Source organism: Miscanthus floridulus, chromosome 18 (assembly GCF_019320115.1).
Source record: "Miscanthus floridulus cultivar M001 chromosome 18, ASM1932011v1, whole genome shotgun sequence".
In the NCBI taxonomy this organism is placed as follows: Eukaryota; Viridiplantae; Streptophyta; class Magnoliopsida; order Poales; family Poaceae; genus Miscanthus; species Miscanthus floridulus.
Genome location: NC_089597.1, coordinates 37,550,797 through 37,565,510, shown reverse-complemented (window position 1 = coordinate 37,565,510; position 14,714 = coordinate 37,550,797). Strand labels below are relative to the sequence as shown.

Sequence of the window (14,714 nt, the reverse complement as noted above, 5' to 3'; positions counted from 1 at the left end):
ATGTGAGGTGAAGGAATCTGGGGAGCGGAGCGGCGGCGGAGTGGGAGGACGCCGACCTGAGTCGACTGGGTGGCTGTAGGAAGCGGGAACCGCGGGGCGAGCGGAGAAACTGACTAGAGAAATGGGAGAAAGGGGCAGGGGGGCTGCCGGGCTGGGGACGTTTTCCACTCACCTGGCAAGCGTTCGGCTGGCTGGTTCAATAAGCCAAAAATACTATTTTAGTTGGGTTGTTGTGAGAGAAAAATACTGTTTTAGTTAAAAGACACTGTTGAGGTGAACAGTGCCCGCGTGAGTGGGCGGGTGAGCCCTAGCCGCGGCAACCAGCCAGCCGAACGCACTCTGGGTCTGCCTTCTGAGGATCGGGCCTGTCGAGTGCAGAGGATAGACGCGGACTTTTGACCGTGCGCCGGGTGAGGGGTAGAATTGCGTTTTTTTCTTCTCCTGGACGGAGGGAGTAGATTTGTATTTTATGCAATATATTATTTTTGACGTAAAATAAAATATATTTTATACATTATATTATTATAACAGTATAAATTTTTTATTATTAGTCATTACTTTTAAGCATCTTCAATAAGTACATAATCATTAACATTAAAATTAATATAACTAGCCATCATGAAATAATTTTTTTATATAATTTCATCTAGTAGTATAATCCACAAATATGCAAATATTGATGGTATCGAATATCCATCATTTTATAAAATTTATTTTAATTAGATAGAGAAAGTGATTGAAAAAAATAGGTTCAAACACATCCATCATCTATATCATGAGTACTAATACAAATATTTATATTTCATTTCAAGGTTTAGTGGACACAAGATAGTTTTTGAAAAGAAAAAATATTGGTCCATTTGGTAATTTAGGAATGATATAGTTTTTGAAAATAAAAATTCTTCTCCTTTCAGGTTATCCTCTTGTTATTCATTGACATCATATGTGGGCTCTCCTCCAAAAGCCAAATACACAAGATTTGGTTGTGGTTGTTTTGTAGCACTTGGTACATGTGGCCATGGTTATCTTCTTCCAGGCACATGGGTAACGTTCTAGTCTTCGGATTCATAGTCACTAGAGTGTGTGGTTTACTCTTTTGATGGTTGTGTGCTTTCTATCAGGCAGAGACTAGAATAATTGTTTTCAAGGTTTTATATCAACTGGATGTAATGTCCTTAAATATTAATAAAAGCTTCCTTTATAAAAAAACTCAATGCAACATGACTATGAGGCTTACTAGCAAGCAAAACCACACAAGCTTTCATGCCCAACACTAGAATGTGCACTTCATGGAGCACAAGCTTATTACCTTCCATATGTATGAGTGCTCCACAAATTGTTAAGGCGCATGTTAGCAGTAGTTGAAGCATTGAACTGATGAAGGAAAATATGACCAACAGAAAACTATTCATCAGGCAACTAATTATATGTGATCCATCTTCTTCCACCAGAAATTAAAAGACAATCATTGGTGATAGCATCACAGCCAAAGATATGGTAAACTTGTCACCAAATATTATTAGAAACTGAAGCAAACAACATCTCAGCCTCCAGTAAAGCAAACGGTATGGAGATCAAGTCACACAAGCAAACATCAACAAACATATAGTACATGAAAATGGAGCATCATCAGATGGTTTGATGCAGCGCAAAATTCTTGCGCATTTATTCTTAAACAACGACATGGAAATTTATGGATTGGTTGCTGTCATGCACTCTCTCATGAAAATCATTTCCCCCCATAGTTAGATAAAACCAGGGGGTAGCTTATCCAACTCATGGGGCATGGGACGATATGCAGTAGAAGGCTTCCGGCTCCTTCCCCTTTCTCTTCCTCTTCCTCCTCCCCTTCCTCCAGTACTAATAGCCTTGTTGCGCCTGGCAGAAGTCCCTGTAATTTTTTCAAACATGAAGTATATAATAATAGACCTCAAATATAGCACTACAAATCTCCATTTTAAATCTAATAAACATTGATTTTATAACCACATTATTGACATAATGGAATATGGGTATGATCTTTTAAGTGCTGTTGAAAAATAAACAATGCATAGAAAGAATTCATACCACTACTTTCAGCATCATCAGAATCCACTGCCCTCTGCGATACCAAATAACATATTAAAACAATGTTTAGCATTGTACAGTCTTTTCTAAATACCAAATGAGCATAAAAGATGTCACTGACAATCCATATTTTCAATTTATGAAGTTGTGCTTTTAATGTGACCGAACACTGCACTAAAACAGTAGATGCAATTGAAAATTTAACTTTCTATCTACATACTTCAAACTTTAAAGCACAAGAGGGAATAATCTACTAATGGATAAAAACTACAAGTACTAATGGAGTTTTCTAGAAAAAAAGAAGTGGCTACCTTCTTCTGCAATTTTCTTCCATTGAACATATCTGCTCCTTTTGACGATGCTTTTGGAAGCAAGTCAACTTTAGGTTTGGAGTGAAACTTCTTCATGTACTCCTGCTGAGAGTAAAGCTACAAGTCAATTAAAAAAATTACTAGGTTTTTGGTTTTGGACTAAACATTTGTAAGTGAAATTGCATATCAAGCTAATGGTGCATACAACCCAATATAACATATCTCATCGAGCTAGTAAAACAACATGTTTAATCAATCATATGCAAGTTGGAGGCTAGATTATTGTAATTTAGTGCCACTCTGTAGCCAGATTTTGAGAATTACATTGTAATGTCGATGCACTATAATGGTTGGATGGAAGAATATGACAAAGTCCACTTACTGAAATAGGACATTACTTTCTAATGGTAACTATTTTTTTCATTATGTTTCTAATTACACCAATCTACCCCCTTTTATGTCTGAACTTATATCTCATGAAACCTTTCTAGTTTAGAAGGTTATCAACAATTCTTTACTTCTATTATCACAATTTGAAACACTCATTAATATCATGGTTTCCCTATGTTTATATATGTGAAAGTTAAGCTTTCTAGTTCTTTACAGTTTCTTCTAGTAGCAATAGAGCTTTTAGAGTTCTTGATACTTCTTAATTATTCATTTGATCTACATTGGAGTTAGCTCTCACATTTGTATTTTGAAATGTGATCTCACAACAATATATTAGTTTAACACATAATGTTAATTCTACCATTATTATTGTCTCCCTCACAAATTCCTTGTTAGTGGCATCATTGAGGCCCCTGATGTTCTAGATGAGTAGAAAGACATTGGTACTAATCATTTCCACCTTATATGCAATGCCATAGCAATGTAATTTAAAGTCATAGCTAATCACAAAATGCAACAAACTAATAACCAAGCCTCAAATACACTTCCCCAACATCCTAAGAACCTATAACATGCACTCATTGACCTCATACAACTCAGAATAAGAGATTAGTTGCCTCTCACCACGAGGGCTCCCACTAGGAATACAACTAGCTCAGATACAGGACTACCTTTACTGCTATACAATATATCAGCACAAGTAATAGGCTGACCGTGACATGATTTATGGCTAACATAGGAAACAAGGGGTCTACTAGGTACTTGGTTCGACGCCATCTCTCTACATTGTGATCTTCTCCACATGTGTTGCCTATTCTGCAGCAGCCAACTAACCCACGACATTAATAACTTGGCCACTATACCATGGCAATGGCCTTCAACGGTAGTAGTGTACAAAAGGTCCTACTCTATGCCTCCATGGCGTGTTCTCCAATTAGCTTGTTTGGTGCTACTGCATCAAAGGCCCTAATCAGGTGGTTTCTTGCTCTCTTTGACACTAGGACCGAGCAAGTTGTTTCCTTCTATGCTTGGTGCACCTTCATAGGCCTTCATTTGTCGCCTTGCCATTCATGTTTTGTCCACCATTTCTGCACATCAATCTCTAGGGGTTAGAGCCACTAGGAATGGCTACCCCACCACAACAAAAGTCCTATCAATGATGCTGGTTCCTAGAGCATCCACCGCACCTAGGTCAAGATCGGCTACCTAGGCCATTAAGTCCGACGTGATCAAGTTGAGCTATAGGTCCTAAATGAATGGCATTCTCGCAACCCTGAGTAGTCACCTTAGTGTTCAACTGTGCAACTATATCCTAGGTGGACTCTAGTGGAGTATACTCTAGAGATAGAATGATGTCATTCGAAGGAACCCCTTGGGAGAGTGGAGAAGGAAAGCTCCCTATTGATTTCCCACTCGCACATGTCTGCCAGCTCCCAAGCATGGGGTCCCAATCCATCCTAGAGTAGTAGGGATCAACCTACATACTGTCATGCATATAGATTGTAAAAAATCTAGCGTTGGATTGGGATGTAGCATTGTGGAGGTAGGACCCCCACAACTAGTCATAGAGCTCCATTAAGAAGCACAAAGCCAAGGCCCAACTTTGATATAGAGTGGAATTTCTCATTAGTCCACTCTCCACACTACAACTCCTGCCCACTCCTGTCATCACCAAGGGACATACTTGCCATTGTCCTCTTCTGTGTGTATTGGTTCATCACAATGTAGGACACTAGTTGGTGAGCGCAAACTATGATGGTCCTAGTCTACACATCACATAGTGGTAGATCCCCTGCATGCTGAGAGTTTGGGGTAGAGCATTGTAGGCTCCTTCTGCAATCCTTGCTATAGCCTAGCACCGATGTTTGGCCGATGAGCGTGTTTGCTAATGCTTTCCTTCTCCATGGTGGTCACCACCCCTGGTGTGGCGAAAAAGATTGAGCGCCTAGCGTCCATGCTCTATTAAGCAGAGAAGGCCTCTCCTCTACTCATGATCCTCATACTCATCTTGCTGGCATCACTAAATATGTGGCCATGGAGCTATACAACCCAAGTTCCAAGCTAGAGTGAAGTGTTCATTTAGCACCCCAAGAATCTAGTTGTCAAAGTTGTGGATACTCATGTACTCGCCAGAATTAGAAGACTCCAAGGATGAAAAGCCACTCTGATGAGAGCGTGTACTATGAATGCACAACAGTCTCTAGTCCTCATGGAAGTCTACATAGATGAGCAGTTCAAATACCTCATTGTTCTTCTACACATTCCCAACTTGCTTTGGAGCCTGGCCAAGTGGCCAACATGTTATGGGAAGATGGTCATCCTCTTGGACCACGGAAGGAAGTTTAGGCTCTACATCCAAACCCACAACTAAAACACATCCATGGCATCCTAGAAAAAAGGTTCTAGTCCTAATCCAACTAAGCAAACAATTTTCCCTAGCACGTCCTTAGCCACCAAGCCGTTCCACATGCACCAGTAAGTTCTCGATGGCAACATGGACGTGGTATACCACCAAGTGATGTCCATGTCATGGATGGATGTCGAGTTGATTCCCTCTATGTGTACCATCCCAACATGGAGAGCCATATTGCACTACATAGGGTAGTTAACAAGGGCGAGGAAGTTTTTTGGGTGAGGTGAGCCGTCCACATTTGAATCAAGGCACACATATCATGTTGATGACCACCCGCGTGATAGCCATGGTAGAGGAATGCTCCCACTATGTAGCACGGGCCACCATTAGCATCACCCTGGTGGGTTCTTGGTGATCTCATATGCCACGGATTAGGAGGAAAGCACTATCCATGCCCTCCACTGCCTAGTTCTTGTGCCATACTCATAAAATAGGGCATTGTCTTCACTTCGACACATTGCTCGACCCCACTGTAGATGGAAGAGGAGGTGAAAGCATCTAGGCCCCTAGTTGGGTTTTGGTGATTAATGACAACACGTGATTACTATGACTAACGTGTGTTTTGCAGATGCAATTAAGTTAGGTCATGGTAATGGCAATTGATTGAGCAATCATGATTGTCATGCCCCTACGATGGAAATTATTTCAGTTTTTAAAGGATGGACGACAAGGTTAAGGATGGACTAGTTCTAAGTGTCGTTTGGTGTTGAGGAGACACTTAGAGTAGTTTAGGACTTTGTTTTTCCTTTGGCTAAACTATTAAGGGGGGTATGGATGGGTAGCTTGACCTAGGTGAGTATAGTGGGTTAGGTGTGGTGCACACTTGTCAAATATAGCACTAGGTAGCTCCTAAGTAGCCCTTAGATCAATTGGAGCAAACTTCATTCACATATGATTTTGAGTTGGAACTGAATGGAGGGTCAAATGTTGATCGAACGCTGGTTTCGGTGTGACCAGACGCTGGCGTAGAGTCCGGTCAGTTCATTTAATCAAGGTGAAGTCGTCTGGTTACGACTGGATGCTAAGTTAAATGTGATCAGACGCTGGGTGCCAGAGTCCGGTCAACTCTAGTAAGGTTCTAGAGAGGGAGAATCCTGATCGAACGTGTCCGGTCAGTGCTGATCGGACACTGGTCAGGTTCTGGCTACTGACCGGATGCTGAGTAGCAAAGTGACCAGACACTGGGTGCCAGAGTCTGGTCAACATCAGTAAGGTTCTAGAGAGCAGTTTTTGTGACCGGACGCTGATCAGAGTCCAGTCACAACTTAATGGCTCAGTGGTGGGGAGAACTGATCGGAGCATCCGGTCACCTTGATCGGAGTGTCCAGTCACCCCGCAGAGGCACATAATGGTTTGTTTTGAATGAGGGGTTATAAATACTTCCTCTATTCACTCAAGGGATTAATTTTGCTCATTTCAACAGCTGAGAAACACCCTTGAGAGTGCCAAGAAGAGCAAGGTCCTAGTAATGTAATTGAGATTTGAGAATCCAAGAGAGAGGCCTCATTAGTGAAAAGTGAGTAGCAAGTGTGCATCCACCCTTCTTATTAGGCTTGTTGTGGTCAAGTGAGAGTCCTTGCTTGTTACTCTTGGTGATCGCCATCACCTAGATGGCTTGGTGGTGATTGAGAGTTTGGTGATCATCCGACAGAGCTTGTGGATGACCCAACTCAAGTTGTGAGCGGTTGTGGGTGATTCACCGCAATGGAGTGTTGAAGAATCAACCTGTAGAGAGCACTTGATCTTTATGCGGATCAAGAGGGAGCTACACCCTTGCGCGGGTGCTCCAACGAGGACTAGTGGGGAGTGGTGACTCTCTGATACCTCGACAAAACATCACCGCGTTCCTCCTTCTCTCTTTACTTTAAGCATTTACTTTGAGCAATTCAATTCTTATCTTTACATTCATAGAATTGCCATGCTAGAGTAGGATTGAAACTTAGGTTGCAAAACTTTTGTACGATTGAACATTAGAAATACTTTCTAGGCACAAGGGGTGAAGTGGGCTAAGTGTAGGGTTTAATTATTACAAAGAAATTTAGAATTAGTCCAATTCACCCCCTCTTGGGCATCTTGATCCTTTCAATTGGTATTAGAGCCACGTGCTCACGTATTTAGGCTTAACCGCCTAGAGAAAGATGTCTCACGGGGATGGACCTCCTCCTATCTTTGGGGGAGATGATTTTCTGTATTGAAAAATCCACATGGAGGCGTATTTAGAAGCTCTAGATGTTGGAATTCTTAGAGCCGCCTCTCAAGGTTTCCCAAAACCTAGGGATCCCACGCACCTTTAAGGCGATGAAGTGAACTATGAAAAATGGAATGCAAAGGCTAGAAATACCATCTTTAGAGGCCTTTGCAAAGATGTGTTTAACCAGGTGAGGAACCACAAGGACGCCAATGCACTATGGTCGGACATTTGTGCGCTCCATGAGGGAACTAAGAGCGAGCATGAGGAACGCTATCATCTCATAATTAAAAAGCTTAATTCTTTTGAGATGCTTCCTAAAGAGAGTGCTAATGAAATATACTTACGCTTGAATATTCTTGTAGAGGAAGTCAATGGGCTTGGACTCACTCAAATGCAACCATCCGATTTTGTAAGAAAAATCTTGAGTGTCCTCCCCATTAACAAATATGGGCATATTGTGACCGTGCTTCATCAAGGTGATCTTTTCACCGCTACACCAACTTAAATCTTGGGAAAGATCAACACTCATGAGATGTACATGCACATCATGCCACAAGATGGCTCATCCTCTACCAAGAAAAAAGACAAAGACTTGGCATTCAAGGCTAGACAAGACAAGGGCAAAGCAAGAATTGAGTATGAGAGCTCAAGTGATGATGAAATCGATGATGCAAGTCTTTCTCTCATGGTGAGAAGAACCGCCAAGATGCTAAAGAAGCTCAACAAGAATGGCATCAAGTTTGATGGCAAAAAAGAAGTTCTTCACTAGCACAAGAAGGAAGCTAATCTCCGAGATGGATTACTACAATTGTGGAGAACTTGGTCAACTAGCTCATTAATGCACCAAGCCCAAGAAAGACAAGTACAAGAAGAAGTACAAGGGCAAGAAAGATGACTCAAGTGATGAAGATAATGATGAGAAGAAGAAAAACAAGCCATACAAGAAGAAGGATGGCAAGAAGGACTTCCACAAGAAGAAGAAAAATAGGAAGGCATACATTATCGGTGATTGGCTCACGAACATTGATTCATCAAGTTGCTCATTCGATGATGATAGTGAGAACGAGAAGATGGCCTCTATTGTGATTGACTCTTCATCATCTTCACCGACACCACCGCCATCATCCTCTACACACCTATGTCTTATGGCCAAGGGTGATCAAAAGGTATCAAATGATGATGATAGTAGTGGCGATGATCATGCTAACAATGATGATAGTGATAGTGATAGTGATGATGATGAATTTGAATCACCTCCATATGATGATCTTGTTAAATTGCTAAATCAATATACTAAGATCATTAGAAAGTCAAGAGCTAAGAATGAAAAGCTAGAACTTAAGAATGATTCTCTCTTAGCTAAATGTGATATAGTAGAAAAGGCTAGTGTTGAGCTTACAGAAGCAAATGATGCTATGTCATCCAAACTCAAGGAGCTCAAATCTTCTAAGAAAGAGCTTAAAGAAAAACATGATAAACTTGAGAAGATACATAATGAGCTCATCACTAGCTACAAAATGCTAAAAGATGAATATACAAATCTCAAGATCAATCATGATAATCTTGTTATCTCTCATGAGTATTTATCCAATGAGCCATATGATCCTACTAACGATGTTGTTAAGATTGATATAGCTACATCATGTGATGATTTAATTGTTGAGAGCATTGAGCAAGGATCTAGTAGCAAAGGCAAGCAAGTGGTTGAGTCCGATAACTATGATGAATATGTCAAGATCAAGAATGAGAATGAAAAGCTTAAGAAAGATCTTGAAGAGCTATCAACCACCAATGCTATTGTGATAGAGAACCTTGATCATGACTATGATGTAGAGCTCAAAGAAGAGAATGAGAAACTCAAAGAGGAGAACAAGAGACTCAAGCAAGAGAAAAATCATGATGAGCTAAAAGAAGAGAACAAGAAGCTCAAGTTGGAGAAAAAACATCTCAAGATTGGCTTGAGCAAGTTCACAAGAGGCAAGCATCTTTAAAGTGAGCTACTCATGAACACCGTCATGAAGATGGATAGAAGTGGAATTGGATATTTGGCAAATCAAGAGAAGAAGGCTCAAGCTCAACAACAACAACACAAGTCTAAGCCAAAGCCAAAGAGGTGTTTTGAGTGTGGACAAGAAGGCCACTTTGCCCATGAGTGTCAAACTCCACCACCACAACCCTTGCCCAAGCATGCTAGACCTTTTGCTTTCAATGCTCATTACATGCTTAGAAAGGATTCTAATGGTAAAATGAAAGTCATGTTCTTAGGACCTCCCAACAAGAATAGGCCTAAGAAAATTTGGGTTGCAAAGTCACTAGTAGAGAAAGTCAAGGGCCCTCAATAGGTTTGGGTCCCTCAACAAGCTTGATCTCTTATGTGTAGGTGAACTACAAGACCGGTGGAAGTCATTAGGTAATTGATAGTGGTTGCACACAACATATGACCGGTGATCCTCTTATGTTCACCTCACTAGATGAAGAAGTAGATGGCCAAGAAAGAATTATATTTGGAGATAATTCAAAGGGCAAAGTCAAGGGATTAGGCAAAGTGGTAATATCAAATGATCATTCTATCTCAAATGTGCTATATGTTGCTTCCTTGAGTTTTAACTTGCTATCCATTGGACAATTGTGTGATCTTGGCTTCCAATGCTTGTTTACCGAGAAGGAAATTATTGTATCTAAGAAGGATGATGATCAAGTGATATTCAAGGGATTTAGATATAACAACTTATATATAGTGGATTTCACCTCTAAAGATGCTAACTTGAAGACATGACTATTCACCAAAACATCACTTGGGTGGCTATGGCATAGAAGACTTGCTCATGTTGGAATGAGTTCACACAAGAAGCTTATGAAGAATGAATTGGTGAGAGGGTTGAAGGATGTGAAATTTGAGAAGGACAAGCTTTGTAGTGCATGTCAAGATGACAAGTAAGTTGCAAACACTCATCCTACAAAAGCTTTCATGTCAACAACAAGAGTGCTAGAGCTCCTTCACATGGACTTATTTGGACCAACAACATACAAGAGTTTGGGATGAAATCTTTATTGTATTATGATTGTTGATGACTACTCAAGATACACATGGGTGTTCTTCCTTCATGACAAGACCGAGGTTGCTTCATGTTTGAAGAAGTTTGCTAAGAGAGCACAAAATGAGTTTGAAGTGAAGCTCAAGAAGATTAGAAGTGATAATGGTAAAGAGTTTGACAACACAAACATTGAAGCCTATTATGATGAAGTTGGAATCAAGCATGAGGTCTCCGCAACATACACTCCTCAACAAAATGGTATAGTAGAGAGAAAGAACTAGACACTCATTACACTTGTAAGAACAATGTTTGATGAATATAATACACCCGAAGCTCTATGGGCAGAAGCTATCAACACCGCATGTTATGCATCCCACCGCCTATTCCTTCAAAAATTTCTTGGCAAGACACCTTATGAGTTGCTCAATGGGAAGAAGTCGGACGTCTCATTCTTTTGGGTGTTTGGTTGCATATGCTACATCTACAAGAAGCGACAACACCTAGGGAAGTTTCAAAGACATTGTGATATTGGTTTTCTTGTTGGTTACTCATCAAAGTCCAAAGCATATAGAGTATTTAATCATACCACCGGCTTGGTTAAAGAAACATATGATGTGGAATTTGATGAATCTAACGGCTCCCAAGGAGCACATGAGAATCTTGATGATGTAGGTGATGAACCATTGAGGGAGGCCATGAAGAATATTCCGGTTGGAGACATCAAGCCACAAGATGATGAAGATGATGTACAAGTGATTAATCCACCCTCTTCATCAAATGTGCCACAAGATGGTGATAAAGATGGGAGAGTAGAAAATGAAGATACTCATGTCTCTCATGATCAAATGGTGGCACAAGCACAAGATGTTGATGCTCCACAACCTCCCCCTCAAGTGGTTGATAGAAGAAATTCACCTCTACTACAAGCTCATCCACAAGATCTTATCATAGAAAGTCCATCAAAGGGTGTAATGACTCGATCTCAAAAGCTTGCTTCTTTTATTGAACATCACTCTTTTATCTCTTGTGTTGAACCTAAGAATGTAGAAGAAGCTCTTCAAGATTCTGATTGGATAAATCCCATGCATGAAGAGTTGAACAACTTCACCTGCAATGAAGTTTGGACTCTTAAAGAGCGACCACAAGGTGCAAGAGTCATTGGAACAAAGTGGGTGTTCCGCAACAAGTAAGATGATCAAGGCATTGTTTTGAGAAACAAGGCAAGACTAGTTGCAAAGGGGTTCTCTCAAGTTGAAGGGTTGGATTTTGGAGAGACCTTTGCACCGGTTGCAAGACTTGAAGCCATTCGTATCCTTCTTGCATATGCATCACATCATGAAATGAAATTATATCAAATGGATGTTAAAAGTGCATTTTTAAATGGCTTTATTAATGAACTAGTCTATGTTGATCAACCTCCTGGGTTTGAAGACCCTAGATATCCTAATCATGTTTATAGGTTGTCTAAGGCGCTATATGGGTTTAAGCAAGCCCCAAGAGCTTGGTATGAGTGCCTTTGGGATTTCCTCATTGAGAAGGGCTTCACCATTGGGAAGGTCGACACCACACTATTCACCAAGAAGCTTGATAGAGAGATCTTCATTTATCAAGTATATGTTGATGATATCATCTTTGGATCATCAAATGAAGATTCTTGTAAAGAGTTTGGTGAATTGATGTCGAAGGAGTTCGAGATGTCAATGATTGGAGAGCTTACATTCTTTCTTGGTTTTCAAGTCAAGCAAATGAGAGAAGAGATTTTCATCTCTCAAGAAAAGTATACCAAGGATCTTCTCAAGAGGTTCAATATGGATTAATGTAAGCCAATCAAGACACCAATGCCTTCTAATAGACATCTCGACCTAGACGAGGGAGGTAAAACGGTTGATCAAACTCTATACCACTCTATGATTGGTAGCTTGTTATACTTAACCACATCTAGGCCCAATATCATGTTTAGTGTGTGTATGTGTGCTAGATTTCAAGCTAATCCTAAGGAAGCTCATTTGATTGCCATTAAAAGAATCCTTAGGTACCTTAAGCACACACACCAAGCATTGGCCTTTGGTATCCCAAAGGGGCTAGATTTGAATTAGTTGGCTATTCCGATTCGGATTATGCCGGTTGCAAAGTTGATAGGAAACGCACATCCGGAGGGTGCCATTTGCTTGGTAGATCACTTATGTCTTGGTCCTCCAAGAAGCAAAATAGTGTGGCCTTGTCCACCACCGAAGCGGAATACATTGTTGCGGGTGCTTGTTGTGCACAAATACTTTACATGAAGCAAACTTTGCTAGACTATGGTGTAGTTCTAGAAAAGGTACCTCTTTTGTGTGATAATGAGAGTGCGGTAAAACTTGCTAATAAGCTGGTTCAACACTTTCGCATCAAGCACACAGATATCTGCCATCACTTTCTTAGAGATCATGTTGCTAAGAATGACATATCATTAGAAGGTGTAAGGACCGATAATCAATTGACGGATATCTTCACTAAACCGCTAGATGAGGCTACATTTTGTCATTTGAGGAATGAGCTCAATGTGCTTGATTTTAGCAACTTCACTAGAAAATAAGCTTGTGTTGTCCCTTGCATTGCATTGTAATATACAACATGTTTAATTTTTGGTAATGCATTTAGGGCTTGTCTAACATGGTTAAGATAACCACCGAAAAGCATGTGAAGAAGCTTAACCTTGGATCAAACTTGACAAGCAACTAGAATTACTTTCAAGTATTGCATTGCATATGCATGTATGTTGTTTTGTCATTTCTCTTCAATCACCCTTTTATTACCTATTTTCTTAAAAACAATTATAGCCTAAGGCAAAATACTTTAAAAAATTTGAGGGTTTGAGAGAGGTCACTCACATCAGTCCCAATTGGTGTTTATTTGGGTCTTATTGAAGTTGGGACTTGACTGGGAACAGGTAGCACAAAGGAACTTTGAAGATCTGCTGAAAAAGAGTGACCAGACGTTGCACCGTACTCTGAAGTCCAGCGTCTGGTCAGTTCATAGGAGGTGAACCATTACTGCGAAGGAGTGACCGGACGCTGAAATAGTTCTTTCCCTACGTCCGGTCAGATGGCGTCCCTGCGTCCAGTCAAGCGAAGAAGAAGATCTAAGGTTCAACCGAACTCTGGTTGCGTTCGAACAGTGGTGACCGGACACATCCGGTCATGACTCGAGAGGTTTTGGACCTCTCTAGAGTCGACTGGACTCTGGTTGGCAGGTCCAGTCATTGCCACCGGAGCGCCTGGTCAGTAGAAAACATACAGGATCTGAACCCTTCTCCATTTCCTTTTCAATCATGTTGGGGGCTACCATATAACCGCGCCGGGCTTGACCTAAGGCCGCATCCCATCTGCCATTGCTCCGACTTCGCCATGCCCATGCTCGCGTCGCCGCAGCCCCTGTCGTTGAGCTCCCATTCCCGCATGCTGTGCCCTAACCCTCACGCCACCACACTCGCCTCCACCTCTGCACAGCCATGCCTCGCCACCTACTGCATCACTACGCTCGATCCATCCATGAACATGCCATCGCAGCATGCCCACGCCACTGCTCCTCATGCCCGTAGCTCTCCAGCGCCGCCGTGCCCTGCTCAAACGCTGCGCCTTGCTCCCTGCAACCACACCAACATCACCAGCGCCACGCACCCAAGCCCTAGCACCTCCATTGCTGAGTCCAGCACTGCATTGCCTTATCGAACCCTAACCCTAGGCGATTCCTAGTGGTGCCCTTGTGTTTTGTTCCTCTGCTCTTGGGATCACCGGTTCGTCAGGTAGTAAGCCCTCGCTTCTAATTTCATATCTATTGCTTGCTTCTTATGGTTTCGTATCTCTAGATGTATATTGAAATTATTCATGTATCTAATCTATTCCATTGTGCAGTGAGTCGGTGTGTTTGAGATCACTTTGGCAGTTGTCAGTCAACTCAGGGCCAAGCTCATGAGTACAGATCAAGGCCAAGCCTCGAAAGTGATAGTTGGCAGTTGATTCTTGTCAGTGGTAGTTGTTCTTCTCAGCTCCAGCAATGGCACATGTCAAGAATGCCAAAGGTGGTCTAGGTGATGAGGATCCAAGGCCTCCGCCTCGCTTGCCTGCTGATGTGAAAGGCAAGGCAACAAAGAAGATTACGTCAAAGAAGCAGAAGTATGCAGATGCTGATACAGCGGGAGCAGTAGCAGTGGTAGCTGTCATAGAGCGTGCAGAGAGAGGAGGTGCTCGGAGTGGAGTTCAGATTGTAGATCAACTTTCACCAGCACAGAGGGCGGCCATTGAGCAGGTTGAGCATCGTTATGGTAG

At 41.6% G+C, this 14,714-nt stretch overlaps 1 pseudogene; it reads right to left on the bottom strand.

Annotated features, from left to right (window-relative positions):
* Nucleotides 1-1,745: 1,745 nt before the first annotated feature.
* Nucleotides 1,746-14,714, bottom strand: part of LOC136523670 (uncharacterized) — a 45,811-nt pseudogene continuing 32,842 nt past the window's right edge.